Here is a 16,356-nt window from a genome sequence, read left to right as displayed (position 1 = left end):
TTACAAGAAGACAACATTAATGTCACTAGGTCTAAAAGGTCAACCGGCCGTGATCCTTGTATAGCGAGATTTGAAAAAGGAATTGAATTAGACTATAAAAATGGATCAACAACGTCATACACTTTCGATCTGTGCAGCGTTATAAATTGTAAGGGGCTATGATGTATATTTGTGTGCTTGTGACGCTCTGGAACAAGCGTGTAACAACAATAACATGAAATTGGCGAAGGGGTGTGAGGCGTGGCCTAGTGTGCGGAAATATACAGGACTGTGGACGCCGTATAAAACAGGCGACATATATGGCTTGATAGTAGGAACTGGCTGGGAACATAAAGTATCGTTTCAGCAAGATTTCAGCGCAGCCCAAAACCCTTTAACATTGTCCCTGGGACAAATAACACATGTTTCTGAATTGTTTATAAGGAAGTACCCGATTCCGAAGACCACATTGTATATCACCCTTGGAGTCGATGTGGCAGGTAAAGACCCAATAGGACTAATCAAAATAAATATTGTACCTAAACCTGTGCCAAATATCATAGCAGGCAAGAATTTATCGGTCGTATCCATGATAGACAAACATATAGGAACAGATTATACTAAATTGACCCCAGAAGACATAATAGAAAAAGCAACAGGATATGGAGAGACAAACTTATGGTTAGACTGGCTAATAAATACAGCCAAAGAACAAAGTTTAGATGATTGTATAGCATGTGCAGGTGCTAGGCCCAGATTGCACATTGAACCAGCTCCCCTATATAAAAATGACACGTGGGGTTATGAATGTATGTTTTCTCTAACAAGAGAGCGAGCAACACCAAACTGTACCACATTAGCAGCCATATTTCCACCTATCGCCAATAAGAGTCTAACTGGTCCATTTGTGTCAAGGCCTCATAATTACACATGTTTTAATTTCACAACCTCGAAGGCATCCACCAACTATGGGCAGATTAATGAAGACTGGTGTAGGTACATAATAATTGACAATGGAACGATAATAGGCCGTGGGCAAGAGCAGGCCTCTATTATTATTGTGGTGACAGACGTCTGTTCACTAGGGTGCCTCCTAAAACTAAGGGTCTGTGTGCAATGGTAAGACTAGGGGCACCATTAACATTAATTGGAGAAAAGGTTGTTAAATTACAGGGACATAAAGGGACAGCCTTAACCAGGAGGAGAAGACGTCATGTTCTAAGGAAAAGAAGCATAGACTTATCTCTTAATAGCCCCACATACATAGATGCCATTGGAGTCCCACGGGGAGTCCCAGATGAGTATAAATTGACAGATCAAATAGCAGCAGGGTTTGAAAATGTACCAATTTTATCTATGCTATTTCCTGTTACTCCAAATAAGAATGTAGACAGAATAAATTACGTGCATTACAATGTCATGAGGTTAGCCAATTTGTCAAGGGATGCGGTTGATGGGCTTAAAGAACAATTAGCACCGACTTCATTGATGGCAGTGCAGAACAGATTGGCGTTAGACATGCTTCTGGCAGAAAAAAGGCGGGGTGTGCCACATGTTTGGTGATCTGTGTTGTACATTCATTCCCAATAGCAAAGCTCCGGATGGGTCAGTCACTAAGGCATTAGAAGGTTTGCGTGAGTTATCAGTTGAAATGAAAGAACATTCGGGTGTGGATAATCCTATAGGAGACTGGTTGGACAAAGCGTTAGGTAAATGGAAAGCACTAATAATGTCAATAGTGGTGTCTATTGCTGTGTTTGTAGGAATTTTGGTCACCTGTGGATGTTGCTGTATTCCATGTATCAGATCGTTATGTAACCGTTTAATAGTAGCTGCCATAGAAAAGAAAGATCTTACCCCACCTCCTTACAGTATGCCACTTTTGTCAAACAACCTATTTATGGATGATGAGGGTGATGACAATGATGAAGTTGTGTGACATCTTTCAGAGGTCAAGAGAGGGATTGAAGGAGTTTTTTAATAAGTTTTATTACGTTTAAATGTTTATTCTTTATTACAGTTTTGATTAACATAATATGTGTGTGTTTTAATGAGAATGTTTAGGCAGAAAACTCTGAGGAGTTAAGGGCTGATTGGAATGTGTTTGCTACAGGATGTGGTATGTATGTGTGTGTGTGTGTAGCCTTGTGTACAAAGATTGGGGGGAGCAGCAGAAGGCAGATTGGTGCCTCTAGGAATGTGAGTGCAGACAATAAATTAAAGGGTCAAAGACCGAAGGTGGAACAAAGAAGTGCATGCATACACATATTATTATCTGAGTACTTAGCTATGGAGAATTTGGGTGTGGGGGTGTCGTGTCATGTGATGTGTTGCAGACAAAGGAGAATGAAGCTGATTAAAGGAAAGACGAGGCGGAGCTCGCAAGAAAAGAAGAAAATACACGTCACCACGCACTATAAATATGTTGTAAAATCATTCCGCTGGGTTGGTTCTTTGTAAGACACTGTGTCGAGACAGCCCAGCGCACTGTTTCTGATCAATAAACTTCAACAGTTATTTGAGTTGCCTTACTCTCCACTTTTTGAACACTCAGGACGTTTTTTCAGAGTCCTTCAACAGTCGATAGTCATCTTGGTATGTATATATGTAGCACAAGGGAAACAGGTTACTTGGTCATCGAGGCCTTAAGACAATTTTTTTTTATAACACAACATTTATTTTGTAAATTATTTTACAGTGTTAATTATAAGAAATTGACAGGATTTTTTTAAATTTCAGATTTGCTCCCTGGCAACTATTGGGGGCCATGACACAAAACGTGTCACATGGAACATCCATTCCCACATGTTCCATGATGATGTTGGGAGGAGGATCAACAGGAAGGGCATGAATGGGAAAAAAATCTTTTAATCAGATGGAGTCTAGGAAAATCCTCCTGTGTAAGTAAATGTAATGAAATGTGCCTGGTTTAAAAGTATAAGCACATAACTTTTATTGGTTAAAAATGTATCTTAACGAGCGAGTACATCATGGATCCTTGTTGTGAAGTTTGTTTTTGTCTTATCCTGAATCAATCAACCTAGGCTTTACATTCAACCGCTGTTGTGTAGCCCAGTACCTGAATGACTCGTCATAGACAGAGAGAAGTGTCAGATTGTAAACTTTTGTTTTAAAAGCATTGGTTGTGTGTATACTTACAGGAAAACACCACCGTTTTTACATATGCCATTATGCTCTTACATCAACTTAAAAGAGTTGATACATATCTGTCCCGTCTCAGTGCGTGCACTTAATCGCTGTAGGGTGCGGTCCCACTATGTTAGCGTTTAGCTTAGCACAATTCGTTCCATTCGTTCATTAGGATCCAAAGAGAGATGATTAAAGAAGCCACCAAACATTTCATAGCTATAAAGTGCACTCACTGAGATGGGACAGATACATATCAACTTGTCTAACTTGAGGTAAGACATGTGTAAAACGGTAGTGTTTTCTTTAAAAAAAACTGGTAGCTCCTATGTGATTTCATCCATCCATCCATTTTCTACCGCTTATCCGAACTACCTCAGGTCACGGGAAGCCTGCGCCTATCTCAGGAGTCATCGGGCATCAAGGCAGGATACACCCTGGATGGAGTGCCAACCCATCGCAGGGCACACACACTCACTCACACACTCACAGCCTACGGACAATTTTTCCAGAGATGCCAATCAACCTACCATGCATGTCTTTGGACCAGGGTAGGAAACCGGAGTACCCGGAGGAAACCCCCGAGGCACGGGGAGAACAAGCAAACTCCACACACACAAGTCGGAAGCGGGAATCGAACCCCCAACCCTGGAGGTGTGAGGCAAACGTGCTAACCACTAAGCCACCGTGCCCCCCTATGTTTATTTATATTTCGTCATGTGTTACTAATATTAATAAAGGCAGGCATATTAAAAATGAAAGAGCAAATCTATCTACCCAATGTTGGTCAATTAGATTTGAAATATTTCTTTAGCTAGTTTTGGCCAGAAGACGTATTAAATGAGGGATCTGAGAGCGAATGACTAGATCCGTGGCGGATCAGCTGCTTTATAAACGGGTCCTGAACGGGTCTGTCCCAGATCTGGTCTGGATCCGGCATCCTTATCTGTTCTGGATCCGCTGCGCTGAACAAGTGGACTCCATCACGGATCCGTTTTGCACATCCGTTCTGGAGCTTGTGGTTGTCCCGGGGCTGATCCGTTCCGGAGTCAATTTGCTATCTGGGTCGTATGCGACAGTATCCTCCAACTAATCCACCTTTTATTATGTCATTCGCTGATTTCAAAAAGTTATGTGTCGTAGATTCTTATTTAAGTTAAATAAATAAAGTGTAATGCTTCAGGTATTATGCCCGTTTGCGAACCAACTTTAGAGGTGCATACCGTCACCTGTCTGTCTCCAGCCGACGTAAGGAAGACCCTATCTAGGATTAACCCACGCAAGGCTGCGGGTCCTGACAATATACCTGGCCGCGTACTGAAAGACTGTGCTGAACAGCTGACAGATGTCCTAACAGATATCTTCAACACCTCGCTGAGCCAAGCAGTCGTCCCCACATGTCTCAAATCCACGACAATCACTCCAGTACCAAAAAAATCACCTGTGTCCTGTCTAAATGACTACCGTCCCATAGCACTGACTCCAATCATAATGAAGTGCTTTGAGAGGCTAGTCATGCACAACATCAAAAACAGCATCCCCAACACACTCGACCCGCACCAGTTTGCATACCGCCAAAACCGCTCTACGGATGATGCAATTTCCTCCACCCTCCACCTGGCTCTGACCCACCTAGAAAATAAAGACTCATATCTTAGAATGCTGTTCATCGACTTCAGCTCAGCATTCAACACAATAATCCCACAACAGCTCATCAATAAATTAAGCCTGCTGGGCCTCAACAGCTCCCTTTGCAATTGGATCCTGGACTTTTTAACCAGAAGACCTCAGTCAGTCCGTGTCGGCCACAACACCTCGAGCACTACCACACTGAGCACAGGTGCCCCACAGGGCTGTGTGCTCAGCCCGCTGCTCTTCACGCTGCTGACCCACGACTGCACTGCCAAGTTCAGCTCCAACCACATCATCAAATTTGCCGATGACACATCAGTGGTAGGTCTCATCAGCAACAACGATGAAACGCACTACAGAGAGGAAGTGGCACAGCTGGCTGAATGGTGTGACGCAAACAACCTGTCCCTCAATGTGGAGAAGACAAAGGAGGTTGTGATGGACTTCAGGAGAAACACCGTTGACCACCCCCCACTGACCATCGACACCTCGACTGTGGAGAGAGTCAGCAGCACTAAATTCCTGGGGGTGCACATCACAGAGGACCTCACCTGGGCTACCAACACCAAGTCTGTCTCCAAGAAGGCACAACAGCGCCTACACTTTCTCCGCCGGCTGAAAAAAGCAAACCTCCCTCCACCCATCCTCACCACCTTCTACAGGGGTACCATTGAGAGCGTGCTGACCAGCTGCATCACTGTCTGGTACGGAAACTGTTGTGCAGCAGACCGCAAGACCCTCCAGCGGACAGTGAACACCGCTGCAAAAATCATTGGTGCCCCTCTCCCCTCCATCATGGATATCTTCCTTGCACGATGCTCCAGCAAAGCAAAAAGTATCGTGGAGGACCCCATCCACCCCTCCCATAGTCTCTTCCAGCTCCTACCCTCAGGTAGACGGTACCGGAGTATCAGAGCCCGCTCCGCCAGACTGCTCAACAGCTTTTTCCCCCAGGCTGTGAGAGCCCTGAACTCACATCACATCGCCCCTCCCTGAAACCCCTAACAACCCCCCCCCACATACACCTTACCACATCTCAGGAAAAAACGTTAACTTTTATTTCTGTGCAATTCAGGTGAGCGGGCCTGCACAAGCCACCTGTAGCAACACACTCTCCTCTGCATGCACTAGACACTTTCAGACACCTTTGTGTTTCCAAATCCCACAAAAAACTGATTGTAATATATGACTGTAATGTATGTATGCTTACTGGCTCATGCACCACAAACCACCTTACACTGTTCCCCAGCCAGCTGCTTGAATGTCTCTCTCTCTTTGCACATGTACAGTATTTGAAGCCATTTGCACAGATGTACAGTTTGTATTTTATATTTTATTTTTATTTCTTAGTTTATGTATAGGTAACCACTTTTATATATAGCATATGTATAGTCAAAGCTGACAGTAGGCCAGTTGTGTATAGGTTTATACTGTTTTACTTTGTGTTGTATATCTGTATTTATGTATCACGTGGTCCTGTGAGGCACGACATTTCGTCCCGCTATATGTCCAACATGTAGTGGAATGACAATAAAGCTCAACTTGAACTTGAACTTGAACTAATGTGAAGGAATGTGAAGTCCCTAAATTCCATATGTTTACAGCTAAATATATCCTTAATGTGTTAACCTGCGTTTGGACCATCATACTGTATGAAATATTACTTAATATGAATCCATTGCACTCTTATTTTTATAATCTTCTAAAAGACGTCTCTTATCTGATTGCAGGCATACCAACAAGCATGGACAAATCGTTGCACCATTTATCATTGTATGTGCTGTTTATCTTTAAAATCAAGCCAGTCATGCTTTGACGACAAGTTAGGTACACAGACATTTTTTAACCATGAATCTTCCACATACATATTTAGAAATGCAGCTTCAAGTGTGTAATGTAGTAAACCTTGCTACATTCAGAATTTAACTGGTTGAGGCGGCCAAGTATGAACCAGATTCTGGTCAGAAAATCAAGAGTGAAGGAAGTCTTTGAGGCATTTATTAATAATCCAGTTTATGCATGTTTCCAATATGAGTTTAAATGTGTTCTACAAAGAAACACGAGAAATAATTACAATTTACAAATGTAAAAATGATCAACAACCACAGCTGACAATTTAAGCATAATAACGATAGCACTCGTTGTGCAAATATGCTTAGTACAAATATCTGCTTTGTACAAATATCTCAAAGGTTGCTGGTTCGATCCCAGCAGGCACCACCAGTGTGTCCTTGAGCAAGACACTTTACTCCATGTTGCTCCAGGGGGATTGTCCCTGTAATAAGTGCACTGTAAGTCGCTTTGGATAAAAGCGTCTGCCAAATGACTAAATGTAAATGTAATGTAAATCTAACAAATGTCTTTCCTTATGATTGCTATATGAAGGCTAATACAGTGAACATGATATAATAATATGCAGCGTCATACACTTCTACAAGTAATTAGTATAAACTCGTTTGTGACAGCTACATGTAGCGCTAGCATGGCTGATGGCTCAGCAGGAACATCGCGGCAATCACGTCCGTATATAACCGCTAAAGCGGAACAATTCAAACAGTGTGAACAACGGAAAACATCAATATTTTGCATGACATAATACTGAATTGAATATTCTGCAAACTCACTTGTAATATATGAACACATTATAGAAGACAAATGAAGATTCTTAAGAAAGTCTGTCAGGGATATCTGTGTAATTATTGTCAAGGTGAGGAAGTGGGATCAATTGCACGACCGGGCGAGTGTAGGTTTTGTCCTTAACCTTGACTCTGGCAACTCAAATTTTACCATCAGCCCCAGGTTATGTCTCAGTCACGGTTCCTACAGGCCACAGCTAGCGAGGAAGTAGTGGGTCGACCACGAGTACGACTTGACCTACTGCAAGTTCTCTGCCATCCGTCTTCCACTTGTGTCGATCCTGCATGCCTGGGAGGTGCTGACGAATGAAGGCAGCCCAGAAAGAATCTGTTTCCATCTCTGTCTTCCAAGCAAGTTGTTAGGATCATACAAGACCTGAGGTAGGGAGGCATCTCGACGTCCCATAAGTAGTAAGTTGGGGGTGACAGGATCTGCATCTGCAACATCTGAGGAAACGTAGCCAAGTGGCTTAGAGTACAGGACGCTTTCAACTTCTACTAGAAGAGTCTGTAGTACTGATTCCGGCACTTTCTGATCTCGTAGGACTACACGGAGTGCTGACTTTATCTCATGCTACCAGGTTCCCCCGAAGTGAGGAGCCTGTGGGGTTGTAGTGAAAGTGAATTTTTTGCATTCAAATCTGTTCCTGTAGCTTTGGTGACATGGCTTCAAAGGACTCCCGTAATTCTCGATTAACTCCAACGAAGTTGGTGCCGTTATCACAAAATAACTCCTAAGGCTTTCCACGAGGAGCTATGAAGCGGCGTAGAGAGAGCAGGAAAGCATCACTGTCAATGTGCTCCATAAATCCAGATGCACACATCGTGTTGCTAAGCATTTGTAGATAATCCCCATCTTTCCTCCTGGCGACGACCAATCTAGACTGTGAATGGGCCAAAGCAGTCTACCCCAGTAGAATAGAAAGGTGGCTTGTACAAATTTAATCTGGAGGGGAGTAGATCCGCCAGACGAGGAGTTTGAGGCTTGATGCAGCAAAACGGACAGTCTCGGCAGGTATGCTAGTGTATACGAACTGCTTCTCTGCCTCCGAGTACTCAATACTGGCGGCGCAGTTCAGCTAGAACCCATTCTGAGCCAGGGTGAAGGAGTTGCTGATCTGTGTCTTTAATCAGCAGCTCGGTGGTAGGATGCCTAGGGTCAAACAAAATTGGGTGTATGGTCTCTAGGTCGAGGTCACTGACACGCCGTAGCCTTCCACCCACTCTAATGAGGGTGGCATCATCGTACTCAGGGGCAAGTGAGCCTAAATGACTGATTTGTGGAATAGGATGTCCAGTCTTTAAAGCCCTGACCTCAGTAGGAAATTAATCTTCACCTTGGCCAACTGGGCACCTGTAAGGGCTGCTAACAGATCCAGACGATGCATAGACAAACATTTACGAGGAGCCACTCTTGATCTTGCCAAGACCAAATTTACAATAACCTGCCCTTACTCATCTGTGGTACGAAAGCAAGCAACTGAACCGTAGGGTCTTTCTGATGCATTACTAAAGACATGAAGCTCTCGAATGGCTGAAGGATTGTCGGCAGAGGCTGGGGTGTATGGTCGAGAGAACTGCAGCTGAGGAAGTGTTGGAAGTTCGGCTACCCAAGCGAGCCACTTCTCTCTCAAAGGTAATGGCTCTATGGGGTTATCCCAACCAAGGTTGTGCTTCAAGAGGTCTTGGATAATGACTTTGGCCCTTGTTGTGAATGGTATACTGAACCCCAAAGGGTCGTACTGACTTGCCAAAGTTTTGTACAGCAACAGAGACAGCAACAGTTCAATTGTAGATAACAAATGCGGGTTTATTGACCACACTAAAGGGAAAACAAACCGACTGACTAAAAAAATAACAAATGCTAACAAACAATAGCAGATGGCAAATTGCATGACCACTGTCTGATCTCAAAGCCCCCTTGTGAAAGGAACCCCCGCAGGCCATCCACTATCTTTTTGGCTTCAGTTGTCGTCTGTACACTGTGAAGGCAGTTATCAACATAGAATGAATGTTCCACTATGTCAACTAAGTTGTCCATATCACCTTTATGTCCTTGGACGTGGTGTTGGAGGGAATAGCAGGAGCTGCAAGTAGTGCCAGACGGCACTACTTGCCTCTCATATATGTCAGGTTCTGCATCCCTACAAATATCTCTCCAAATGAAGCGCAGCACTTATTTGCTCCAGGTAGCAAGTGTACTTGGTGGAACATACCATTGATGTCCCCGCTGATAGCAACACTTTGTTGGCGGAATCTCAGTAGGACAACTCATAAGGATGGACCCAAATTTGTACCAGGCCGCAGCTGATCATTCAGAGACTGTCCCTGATGTTGGAAGGAGCAGTCATACACCTGTAAAAACAAGAAAAAGGTGAAAAGACAAACATACAAATGCTCCACACACACAATATGCATAAACATTACTTACACACATCGACATAGCCGCACACACGCAAACACACTCGCACACACGCACAGTGAAAGCACTCATTTGAGATAAAGCAGAGAGAACCACAGGTCAAATATTAAACAGACTTTAAGTTCCTATATGCAATATTAGTTATGTAAAACTTCTGAATTCTAAAGCAGCACCCCCGGCCAGGCAAATAGTGCAAAACAGTATGCAAACAGTGGCGAGGAACCCAAAACTCCAATCGAGAAAAAAAAAACCAGGCCCAACCAGGGGATTCCAGTTCCCCTCTGGCAAAAGCTGCTGCCTCTGCACAAGCTCAACAGTGCTTGCACAACAAGGCTAAATAAAAAATAAATAAACTTACTGTGGCAGGTTAGACACGAAACAAACACAGTTTGCAGTGTTAGCCCCGGAGGGTTCCTTATTACTTGAACAAATAGCGGATATTCAAATGTGAAGGTGTGCGTAAACCCCAAGTGTCCGTGGGAATCCTCCGTGGGAGAAAGATGCGTCCTTGGTAGTGGGTGAAACTCCGTCTCTCGCGGCGGGTCGTCAAGCACTCGTATCTTCGGAGGGAAAACACAACAGAACACAGAGTAAGTGACACGCAGCTCATGAGGAGTTGTAGCTCACCGTTCTCTCCCCTTCTTTTGGGTTTGATGGCTTCCTGTAACAAGGAACAGGTGTTGACGACCACCCGGTGTGCGGCTTGATTTGCTCCTTTGCCATGGCGACGCTGACTGGGCATTAGGCGACTTGCCACACTTACTAATAAGGTGAATTATAGATTTAAGATTATCATTAACAATCTAATAGCATTTTAAATTTTGTAGTGAAATTGTGTCAAGTCGCCGCGTCCTTTATCCAGCTCTATCATCTCAGATTTTGTCAGGTCACCGCTTCCCATTCTCAGCTCTATCATCAGGTCTGGGCATGAACTGCATCCTGCGGTAACCTTGGAACAAAGAGACAAGACTGGCTGAGAGTAGAGTACTGTTCTGCACTCTTTGATGCAACAAGTATGTCATTTGTTGTTGGATATGTTCCTGGTTCCGGTTGATCTAAATAATGCAGCCTAAATCCTTTGAGGATTAATATTATGGAAGTGTACTGTATGCAAGATTGAAAAGATGCGTCTTTAGTCTAGATTTAAACTGACAGAGGACTTTAACCACTTTAACATGACCTTGGGTGAACGGTTATGTCGGTCAAGGTAAATCAGAGGGGGAGGAGCAGGGGGCGGGAGTGCCGAGTGTGGCCACCGCCTGGGGGAGACGGGGAACCCGCCCCGACTCCCAGATAAAGGAGGAGCCACCGCCGGGACGGTCGAGCCGTCCACCGAAGCCCCAGGGCCACCGCAGGGCACCGCGTAGGAGAGTACTCGGCTGGTTGAGGACCGAGCGGCAGCATGTCGGGGAACTGGATGTAGTGTATTTCGGGGAAAACTATGAATTTGATCACAGTAAAAGACGTATAATTAATGATGATTAACTATACCTGTTTTATACACTTTATCGGATTCGGCAGACCTGAAAATAGCGACAAACTAAATTCATTCGTCCAGCGAGTGATCCGCAGATCATATATCAAATCTAAGAAATATTACTTTCCTGGCCTTGGAAACATAACTCTCTTACTGTAGTACAGTACCGCCTCAGATATATGACTAAAAAAATAACAAATGCTAACAAACAAAACATGAAACATAAATGCAGTAAAGAAAGGTAAGAAATAGACAAAGTAAAGAGTGGCAGTTTTACAAACAGCTATTCACATCTGCATGAACCATGGAGGACAATCTCCTTGTAAAAAAGGGGTTTCAGCTTAAACGCAGCTATTTAGGATATAATTGGAGAGTGTATAATAATTCTCAGATATATATATAATTCTCAGAGTCCGGATGGATTCAAAGCAAGCGGGTGAGTCCGTATACTTCTTTCTTGGAGCCGGATTGGCTGACGAAGGTAGGACGAAGTTAGCCGAAGTAAGCCGATGTAAAGTGCCGGATGAAGCTGTCTCCAAAGGGAGAGACAGGTCTCGATGGCGTGCCGGGCAGGAGCGCGAGGACACGAGATGAGCGTCGATTGCTCAGTTTACGATGTTTTAAGCCTCGGGCTTCACGCCCCTCCAAAGTGAGTGATCCAATGTGATGGGCTGATTTTTGGGGCGAGATCAAGTTTTTTTTTGATCCGCTTATTAGTTCATTTGCATTTAGGATCACTTAGGAGTTTGGTGCTGTAAAACTCTTAGAATTACATAAAATGAGTATGGTAGGAAACACATTACTGTGCTATACATCATCTTTCAATGAATGAAAAGAGAAACATTTAGATATAAAACATGTCAGGGTTATAAGTACATTGACCTGAAGTTTGTACAAGAATGAAAATATAAACAGAATACAACTAAACACATGCTTTTGAGGTTAAAGGCGAGGCCGAATAAAATGGGGACAAACATACAATGTGGAGATATAGAGGTATATCCATTTAGAACATTCTTTTGTGGATAAGGAGAAAAGACAGACAATTTCCAGAGGAGATGAAAACCTAGGCCACAGAGCAAATCCTTTTAGAGCAAATGGTCCATCGTTGGAGAAGTACCCCATCCTCCCCGTTGGGACTTCTTTGAAGTCCAAGGGAGGTGTTAGAAACCATCCTGACCAAATGATGGATGCTTAAGAAAGAGCAGTTGGATCAGACTTGCTGGCACCGGTTAGACCCCTACAGAGAGGTCGTAGTATTTTATTACGACAAATGGTCACCTTTGATCCGGCCAGATCCTACACGGACTATGATTTTTTATTTTTTTTCCTCTCTCCCCTCTCTCTTTCTGGTCGCTCCGAGGGCTCGCATCTCCATTGTCTCGTCTCGTCGCTGCATACCCCCCACCCCACCCCCCGAGGGAGGTGGAGAGAGCATGCACAGTCTCGGGGATTATGTAGTGGAGTAGGCGGGGCGAGACCGTGGTTCGAGACCGATGAGTAATTGTGAATGAGCGCCAGCTGTGCGCACACCAGGCTCGAATCACGTAGGAGATTGGAAGCATATAAGAGAACGAGCGACCGGACCGTCGATGAGAGAGGACCAGGCCCGAACATGTTTTACGTTTGTATTTGTATTTGTATTTATGTTTTGTTCGCCGGTGGTCGGCCGTGAGGGGTCGACGGCTGTTATTATTTTTATTAAAGTCTATTGAAATGTCTGCCGGTTCCCGCCTCCTTCGTTCCTTTTATTGAACTTTGTTACAGGGTGGTAGATAGTCTCTTAAACCGATCACAGGCATTGAGGTAATGGTCCCTGTTTTCACAATAAGTACAATATGGCTTTGGTTTCGACTTTGTGCTGTATTTCTGTGTTGCAGCATCAGGTCCTTTTGAGCATCCCTCACTGGTCAATAGAACTGGGGTGAATCGACCCTTTGGACGAGCGGATGCTGTAGTTTTACCATAGGATTTGGGCAAGTCACTCTGAAACATGGCTGCGGCTCTGCTAGAAATACGTTTGGCTTGAGACTTCATCTCTAACCAGGCGGCCAGATCAGGAAGCGTATAGGTCTTATCAGTACCTGTCTGCAGAATTCTCTTGCTGAGGCAGTATTCAACGAAGCCATCACGGTAGGCAGGTGGAAACTTGCATAGGAGATGATCCACATGAGAGCCACACATGAGCTCGTAACCATTCTGGCCTTCAAGAGTCCTCAGCATGCCAACTTATGATTGTACAGAAAGTGCAAAGGAATCAAAGGCTTTTGCATCAACCAGTTTAAGTGACGGACTGTTCATGATGGAGCCCAGCTCTGACTGCACAAGTTGTCGTTGCTGCCCGTACTTATCTTGAAGTGCCTGCAGGGCAGCCGAGTATGGATGTGGATGGAACATGTAGGCTTTAGCTAGCTGCTGAGCACTGGGAAGTTTCAAATGGCTTAACAAGACATGGTATTAGTATTGCTCACTAAGATAGCTGTGGTTACTCAACAAAATTTCCAAAGGCGAAGTCACTCTCATTACCACTTTCAAACACTGGTAGCTTAGGTTGTGGGATGCCATAAGTCGAGGCGAACAGTAGCTCTGTACCCGGTTATGCATAGTGCCCAGTGTGGGGGAGGTGCACAAATGAGGGTGGTTGAGTAAAGCTTGGAGCCTGAGGTGTCAGGGCTGATGTCCGCTGGCTGGTAACTTGAGACTGCACTGGATGAGCATGCAGGGTCACCGGAGGGAACGATGCCAGTTGTATCACATATGGACTTGTAAGGGGCTGTGATGGGCGGCGGTGGCCGACCCGTGCGTATAGATGGTGCAGCAGTGGACATAACCGTGTTCCCTGAGGTAGTCTGGGATACATTATATGATGCTGACAACGCATTGCGCACTGGTGCAGTTGTAGGGAGAGTCTGAGATACTGTAGAGACTCGCGATGGAGCTGTCTGTGACAACGAGTGGTGCGCTGAAGCACCTTGAGCAATGACCGGTTCAGTAACAGGTATTAAGTGCTAGTTGTTTAAATGACAGTTGAGAGCCAGTACCCATCATCACCTAATCAGCTGAGCAGGCCTGCATGGAAGATTTCACCACATGGAATTGGGAGGAGAGCTGCGGATGCAAGGAGGAAGACTGTGGACACACAGCTGGTTTGCTATGAATGAGTTGAGTGGGATCCAAAGAGCCAGCTGATGAGCCTAAAGGAATAGTAGTGGATGAGCCAGAGTCTGTAGTAAGCATGGATGATACGAGCTTCGCTACCTCTAGCTCAGTCTCTACTTCTTGCAGATTCTGTGAGAGCCTCCTCCTGGATGCGCTGAGGTTATTTAGTTTGTGTCTGCAGCCGCTGATATTCCCTGTCTTCTAATGGAATCTTCCTCTACCTGTTGCCTGAGACTGTCAAACTGCCTCTGCTTAATCCTCTCATAGCAAGCATCAGTATGGACACTAGAGAGCTCTGGTGGTAGATAAACGCCTGATGAGGTAACTGAAAGCCTGCTGTTGAGTCTTTATAAGAGGGAATCCAACAAAACTGGTAAGTTATAACTACACTAGGCTATTACATTTTTAAGATTATGTTATGTTAGTACGTTGTGCTGCCATATAGTGTCACAGAGAGCTAATGAAAACTACACTAACAAACAGGTGGAGGACCACCGCCAGCCGACTTGTCGGACTTTACCAAAATTGTTCAAGACATCCTGTGGTCGGACTCACTTATCCTAGCTGCCATTCCTGGTGGAATAGAGAGCGAAGTTGATCCAGTTCAACAATGTGTAACAGAGTGAGACAACATTGTTAATATGTATCAGTGAAACATTAAACAATGTATCATTAAACTTATCTCTGGTGGCTCAGATAGTACACAATCGTTTTAACATAATTAAACATAACATAATTCATATAATGTATGATAACATACTGACTGACATTCCTTTTACACTTAGACCTTTACAGACGTCTCAGGAACAGCAGATACAGCACCATCAGAGGGCAAGCAGAGCGCCTGCCCAGGCAACAGCTATGTGAGGATTTATTGCTGCATGTTATCAAATGTATTAAGCTATTTTTATTTTGACTAAGAACAACTATAATATTAATTTATTCCCGCTTCTTTGTTCCAGAAGACCGGAACTCTGTCAAATTATTCTAAGCAACCTACTTTTGCGGCTTTAGAGAGAAGGGAAAATAACAATCACACCATTTGAGGAATAAATACTTTTTGTATGGTAGATCTGAAAAGTATTGTGTTTTAATGTTATAATAGTGATAATAACAACAATAATATAAAATAATTATAAAATAAATAATACTAATGACATTGCTTATTTAATACTACTACTATTAATAATAATAAACATCACTAATATTTGCCCTACTTGAAACGGTTCCTACAATAATTAGCTTAATATTTATTACTTATTAATATTTACTTACTACAAATAATCATACACCAATTACTAATGTTTCCTGCCTGCTGGAAATCTTCATGGATCGGTTGAACTTCTTCAGGACCCTGTTCTTCTTCGTGCTCATTCTCCTCTTCGATGGCAGAATACATCTTTAAAATGTTGAAGAACCCAACACAGGCTACAATAATTTTCCAAGCACTTTTAGGCTCGACACGCAGCTCGCTGTGCAGGCAGTGAAACCTGCGCTTCGGCTCTCTATAATCGACCTTGTGTGGATCAAGGCATTGTTGTATCTTTCCTACAGGGGAAATTCCATGATCGGCATCAGTACCAACAATGGCATAAGATAAATAAGAGGAAAGTATATTAGAGGTCGACAAGTTGCAAATGTGTTATAAAAAAACTTGTCTATTGGATATTGGACTTTTACTATTGGATTAAAATGTTTGCACACCTTACATACGCATGCAAATCTTGTAGGCACCAAAGTTACATTCATAAAACAGACATAAGAATTTATAATTGACATGTCTGTGCAGCACTAAGAGGATTCATAAAGCGTGTCATGAGCCAAGGTCGGCAGCGGTAACCACTGTCACCGAGTAGGATACCAGTGTGCATTCCAGCTTCAAAATCTCTCCCAATCTTGCTCTC

Source organism: Triplophysa dalaica, chromosome 18, assembly GCF_015846415.1.
Source record: "Triplophysa dalaica isolate WHDGS20190420 chromosome 18, ASM1584641v1, whole genome shotgun sequence".
In the NCBI taxonomy this organism is placed as follows: domain Eukaryota; kingdom Metazoa; phylum Chordata; class Actinopteri; order Cypriniformes; family Nemacheilidae; genus Triplophysa; species Triplophysa dalaica.
This window is presented reverse-complemented; position numbering follows the sequence as displayed.